This window comes from Lolium rigidum, chromosome 7, assembly GCF_022539505.1.
Source record: "Lolium rigidum isolate FL_2022 chromosome 7, APGP_CSIRO_Lrig_0.1, whole genome shotgun sequence".
In the NCBI taxonomy this organism is placed as follows: Eukaryota; Viridiplantae; Streptophyta; class Magnoliopsida; order Poales; family Poaceae; genus Lolium; species Lolium rigidum.
Window position 1 is genome coordinate 147,078,043 of NC_061514.1, and position 6,442 is coordinate 147,084,484.

The window sequence follows — 6,442 nt, forward strand, 5'->3', positions numbered from 1 at the left end:
ATCATCCATGAATACTTCCACAATACTCTCACAAAAGCCATGAAAAATAGCAGACATGCATCTTTGAAAAGTAGCAGGAGCATTACATAAACCAAAAGGCATACGTCTATAAGCATAAGTTCCATAGGGACAAGTAAAAGTGGTTTTCTCTTGATCTTTAGTTTTAACAGCAATTTGTGAAAACCCAGAATAACCATCAAGAAAGCAAAAATGAGTATTTTTAGACAATCTTTCTAGCATTTGATCAATACTAGTTGAATGCCCGTGCGTTGCTACGATTTTTTTATAAATACTTTGTTTCATGAATGTAGACTATACACTATGTATGCCCACATAAAATACATATGTATCAAAAATATAACATGTAATAATCCAAAATAGTAAGATTATACTTTACTTAAAATGTAAGGTTATGTGCAATGAAAGCGCAATAGAAACAATTTTCTCATCTTTATTATTGACTAAGATTTCACTTTCCGGTATCTCGGATATAGCTTCAAGTGTGTTTGTTTGCGATGTACAAAATATTGTCTTAATGTGTTTCACCTCGGTCATGGTATCATATGTGTGTCGGATTAGCCAATTTAACTGGAGATGGCTTTATGATCTGTTTACGCACTTGCCTCGTTGCATCACCTAATTTTTCTCTATGGTGCCAAAAAAATAGAAACATGCATTAAAATATCATTTAGTTTTATGAGCACAACCCAAAATTGGAGGTGTTTCCGATCATTACAGCTTTTATTTGCATCTAGCAATTGCTCTTTTGCGGGCAGTGATGTGATTGTACAAGGTGGAAATGGATTAGCATATCTTTTAGAAAGGTCCATTCATATATCATGTTTTGCTACAAAACATACAACAATCTCTAAACCAAAACAATGGCATACACATGCAATTGTCAATTGACATGTCTAAAATAAACTAACGTATGCCTATACAAATCAAATTTCACATTACATTACAACTTATTCAGATTAGTAAAAAATGAAAACCAGAATATCATAATAACCCATGCATTGAAACGAATCAACATACACATTTACATATATTCATCCGTCCAAAAACAATTCCAATCCTTATCTTCATCAATTATGAAGACCAATTTAGCCTACAATGGGAACCACGTGTCTAAACGACAAAACTTATTAACATGTATAGCTCCAAATCCACATACCATATATATGTTCTCAACTCCAAAGACTTACTTTCAAATAAAGTCAGTTGCCAGAGACTAACAATAAAACTGAACATCATTATATAGGAAATTTAATAGCTTTAAAGTCTATGCTTCTTATTCTAACAATGGCATACAACTTTGTCGCCAGCTTGTCATCTAGAGGTTTACCATAGCCGTTTGGATTGAGCCCACCTACAATTATGTTCATGATGACCAGCTACTACTTTTTAGCCTCGTTGGCTCTACACGAGTTAGCCTAACCATGAACCAGTTGATACACTCTACACTATTTATGTGCAGGGTTTGGACTACTTCCTCTGCAGCCATGAAACATAGCATTGACGTTTACTATGCACAACTCTAAGGTTAATGATGACAAATTCATTCCTAGAGCCCTCAGAGGGGAGTTGGAAGGTTTTGTTTGTCCTGGTCCCGACCAAACAAATGTATGCCATATAAAATGAACCATCTCCGTCCACATTTTGCCGCCGTGAAACGACACCAACTTATCCCAAATGTTGTCAGGATGTCGATGCCCGATGATCGAAAGATTATCTAGAGAAATATCTGAACTAAAATAAATGTAAACTGGTCATTTATTTATCACACCTCTCTATAGTATGGTCACATTAAAAATTCAACATCACATGGATTTAGATTAAATTTAAACAGATGCACCAACAATTTCGGCATATGCCAATCCAAATATATGCATAAAACAAAAGCATAGTTGCCATGGGTATAGAAGCCAACCTGCATCTATTGATTGTGAGAAAAATTAATAGAGTACACTTTCAAGGTTCAGTGGCTCAGAAGGCAAAAGAGAAATAGCGGATTGATACACTTAACTTTGATAGCAAGCAGATCACATGGCGGATCTGACTTGAATAAACATATGCATGTGCAATGACCAATGAGAGGTAAAATATAGGTCCATATCAACATTGTTGCCTTGAAGATTTCAGTATTCCAATTGAAAAACTGAAAGGGTATACTTGTTCTATGAGGAACTCCGTTATTAAGATATGAGATCTGGTCAATAGAGTCTTGCATAGTCGAGGTACCTCTTGTTGTGCTCAACAGAATCAGTAGGTCTGTTACTATCATCAATGTGTTACCCGTGAGTATCCGGAAACAACCAAAGATGAAGAATAAGCTACACGAAAATAAATAGTGAGGTTTGAAGTACCTCGACACTTAAAAGCCAACGAGTCCTGGTCCTCTCTCATTTCTCATTTCTCTTTCTTTTCAGAAATTGTTCAAAGAATACCATATGCCTAATAAAATCCAGAGATCTCTCGGTAGGTAGAATGATCTCTTGGTAGGAATTGTAAGTGCACAAGTTCAGCTTTGTCTGAATCTACTGGATAGAAGAAATTTAGATTCAAATATTGCGAGAATAACCTGAAACTATAAGTGCTCAACAACCACAATACTTCTAATGAAAATCCCCACCTAACAGTAGCAAATCGAGCTACTTAATAATCTGAAACTTTGAGTGCTTAACATCAGTAGTTCCAATGGGATGTGAAAATGTTCCCTTAAAGGACTAATAATTATTGTGGTAATAAACGATCTGTAAGGCGAACTTTTTTTAGTGCATGCTATATAACTGATATGAATATTCTTCTATTTGTATTTAGAGTAGTTGGATAATCCAATGTCATGAGTAAAGTTGCACATCCAATATTCCAGAGGTAATGCTCTCCACGTGACAATAAACATGGATAATAGATGAAACAAAGTGTGTGGTCCAGCAAGTAATACTGCAAATAATACCTAACCTTAGATGGGAAGTGTGCACCGAGCTTATTAAGGGAAATAATTCTCCTTGGATAGAGCATTAGTATTTTTGTGTCCACTTCCCATCAAGTCCAGCAAGTAATACTTAATTTTGTATCGCTTAAAAATCTCCTTGGATAGAGCATTAGTATGAGAAAAGCGAAATTCAGTCGAACAATTTGGCTGATATAAACCAATTAATTAGAACCGATGGATGAAGTTGTTGTTGTTACCACCAAGGTACTGTGAATTCTGTGGATAGAACTATCAAGGTAGTGTTCAAGCGATAACTGTTACTGCAGTAACTTAATATCAGCAGAAGCAAAACAAATGCTCTTCCCTTATAAACTCATAAGGCTGGCAAAAAAGAAAAGTCGATTTGGTCATGGTGAGAACTGGGACAATAAGGAATAGATAGTTGCATCCAAGAAAATTTTGTAGGTTGTGCATAAAAAATATAACTGATAGGAGAACCAAAACAAAGCTTACCACAATAGAATCCAGACATCTATTTTTTCCCTAGATGAATATGTGGCATGATGGTTCCCGCATCAATAGTCGAGTCTTATGGATGGTAGGTAAACTCGTTCGTGTTCTTCGTCGTAGTTCCTGCACCGTCGGTTGAATACATGGTTAGAAACCAAATATTTTTTTACTCCCCCAATTTAATTTTTCTCTAATACCCTGTCAAAATAATGTTGGAACCAGATGCGTTGCATACTTGCATGTGTAATTATATCGAGCTGGAGTATGTAATCTTGAGATGGATTATTCATCTTTTTGTTCGAGAGACGTGCAAAGAAAATAAATTTCAGAGGACGAAATTTACTCGAAGAAAGGCAGGAAACAAGAAAACTCACTATTTTTTATCTTGTTCTTGCGCCTCCTCTTAGTTTTTGGAGATACTTAGACCTTGATGATTACACCGACCCCGCACGCAGCTGTGCACGACGGCATCCGTCGACATCACCTCTTGCGGTACTTGTTGCGTTGCTCGATCTAGTTGTCTTTGTTGCCCGCGTTGCTCCGCCACTTGCCGCCGGAGTTCTTTTCTAAATCGGCGCTGCGAGAACGAATCCAAGGGGAGCGGAGTCTGCTCTCTTGCGGTGGAGCGCGAGCGCTCGTGGGGGCCGTGATGTGTGTGGGGATTCCGTGGTGGTCATGACGGATGAAAGCTAGAGGGCCATGCTCCCGATCCATCATCCTCGCGATCCGGGAATTGGGTTGGTGGAACAATCAGTTTAGGGAGAGACATTTAGGGAGGGCTAGAGCGTAGTGCTTGGGAAACTCAAACATGGAGGATTTTCTCGCGACCTAGTATATGAACTAAAAATTATCGTGTACAAGCCCCGATATCATGGAGATGGAGATCCGCAAGCACGGATAATTTTAGCAACTAAGATCTGATTTGTCAATTTTAGCAACTAAGATCTGATTTGTTAGCATGCTCGGGGACCTTTCCTCTTCCGGAGCATATCTTGCTAATTATTGTGATTTCCTAGAACGCGCTCCCGTAATAGGAAATATCAATCTTCCTAAGGTAGGACGCCTAAGTTGCCCGAGATACCATAATTATGTTGAGGATGGAAAATATTTGCTCTCATTTGATCGGACGTAGCGTGATGGGAAGATTAGATTTAACGGTCAGGATGTTTTTAATGACGACCATCAAACGCGTTGAGCGTCAAACGACCAACTCCCATTTAATAGTAAAGAAATGGCAAAGGGTAATGATCTTTCTTAGTAACTTTATTAACTTTTCGATAATCAATGCACATTCTATACCCTACAACTACTCTTTGAGGTATGAGCTCATCATTATCATTAGGCACAACAGTCATTCCTCCTTTCTTAGGAACGCAATGCACAGGACTAACCCATCTACTATCAGCAATAGGATATATAATACCAGCTTCAAGAAGTCGTAATACCTCATTTCTTACCACATCCTTCATCTTAGGAATTAGACGACGCCGAGGTTCAACAACGAGCTTCGCATCATCTTCCATATTAATGGCGTGTTGGAAAATAGAGGGAGAAATCCCCTTCAAGTCATCAAGAGTATAGCCAATAGCACGTCGGTGTTTCTTCAATATTTGCAATAATCTTTCTTCTTCAAACTCGTAAGCTTAGAACTAATAATAACAGGATATATTTTCTTATCATCAATATGAGCATATTTAAGATTATCGAGCAAAGGCTTTAAATCAAAAACAGGATCTTCCTTTGGTGGCGGTGTTGTACCCAAATCTTCCACCGGTAAATCATGCTTGAGAATAGGTTGGCGAAGAAAAATCTCCTCAAGCTCATCTCTTTCTTTCCTAAAAACTTCACTCTCGCTATTCTCCAAATGTTGCTGCAAAGGATTATTAGGAACAAGAACAATAGATGCACACTGCTCCATTTTAAAATCATTACTAGGCAAATCAGCTTTATAAGGAGTTTGGTAAATTTAGAGAAGTTAAACTCATAAGATTCACCAGCAAATTTAGTCAAAATTTTCTCTTTCTTGCAATCTATAATAGCTCCACAAGTATTTAGAAAAGGTCTACCAAAAATGATAGGACAATAATCACTAGCAAGCAGAACCAAGTACTAAAAAGTCGAGCAGGATATTTAATCTTACCACATAGAACTTCCACATCTCGAACAATACCAATTGGAGAAATAGTTTCTCTATTAGCCAGCTGAATAACCACATCAATATCTTCAAGTTCACAAGAATCAATTTTGTGCATAATCTCCGTGTAAAGCTCATAAGGTATAGCACTAACACTTGCACCAATATCACATAAACCATAATAGCAATGATCACCAATTCTAACAGATAGCATAGGAACACTAACTTGTTTGGGTTTATTAGGATGTGAAACAATATTAGAAGCATCTTCACGGAAAATAATATGACCATCCTCCACATTTTCAGTCACAAGATCTTTAACTATTGCAACAAGCGAGGTTCAACTTTTATTTGTTCTTCAGGTTCTATAGGTTTCTTTTCACTTTTATGAACCGCACTATTTATAACGAGTACTCCTTCATTTTAGCAGAAAAGGAGTTTTTTCAATATAAGCTTCAGGAATAACATGATCAGCAGTTTCAACTACAACGCATTTATTAATAGATGAATCAATTTTATCTTTATACGGTTCATGATACTTATCAAAATTCTTCTTAGGCAATTCATAATGAGAGGCAAAAGCTTTATAAAGATTTGAAGCAACTTGAGAATCAAGACCATATGTAGCACTCATATTACGAAATTTATCAGTATCCATAAAAGCTTCAATGCATTTATAATCATAAATTATACCCGATTCTCTATCCTTGTCGTTCTCCCAACCTTCGGTATTTTCTTGGATCCGATCAAGAAGGTCCCTTTTAAACTCTTCTTTGTTGCGTGTAAATGATCCAGAACAAGAAGTATCCAAGCAAGGTCTTGTCTTGAAAAGAAAGTCTTGCATAGAAATTATCAATAAT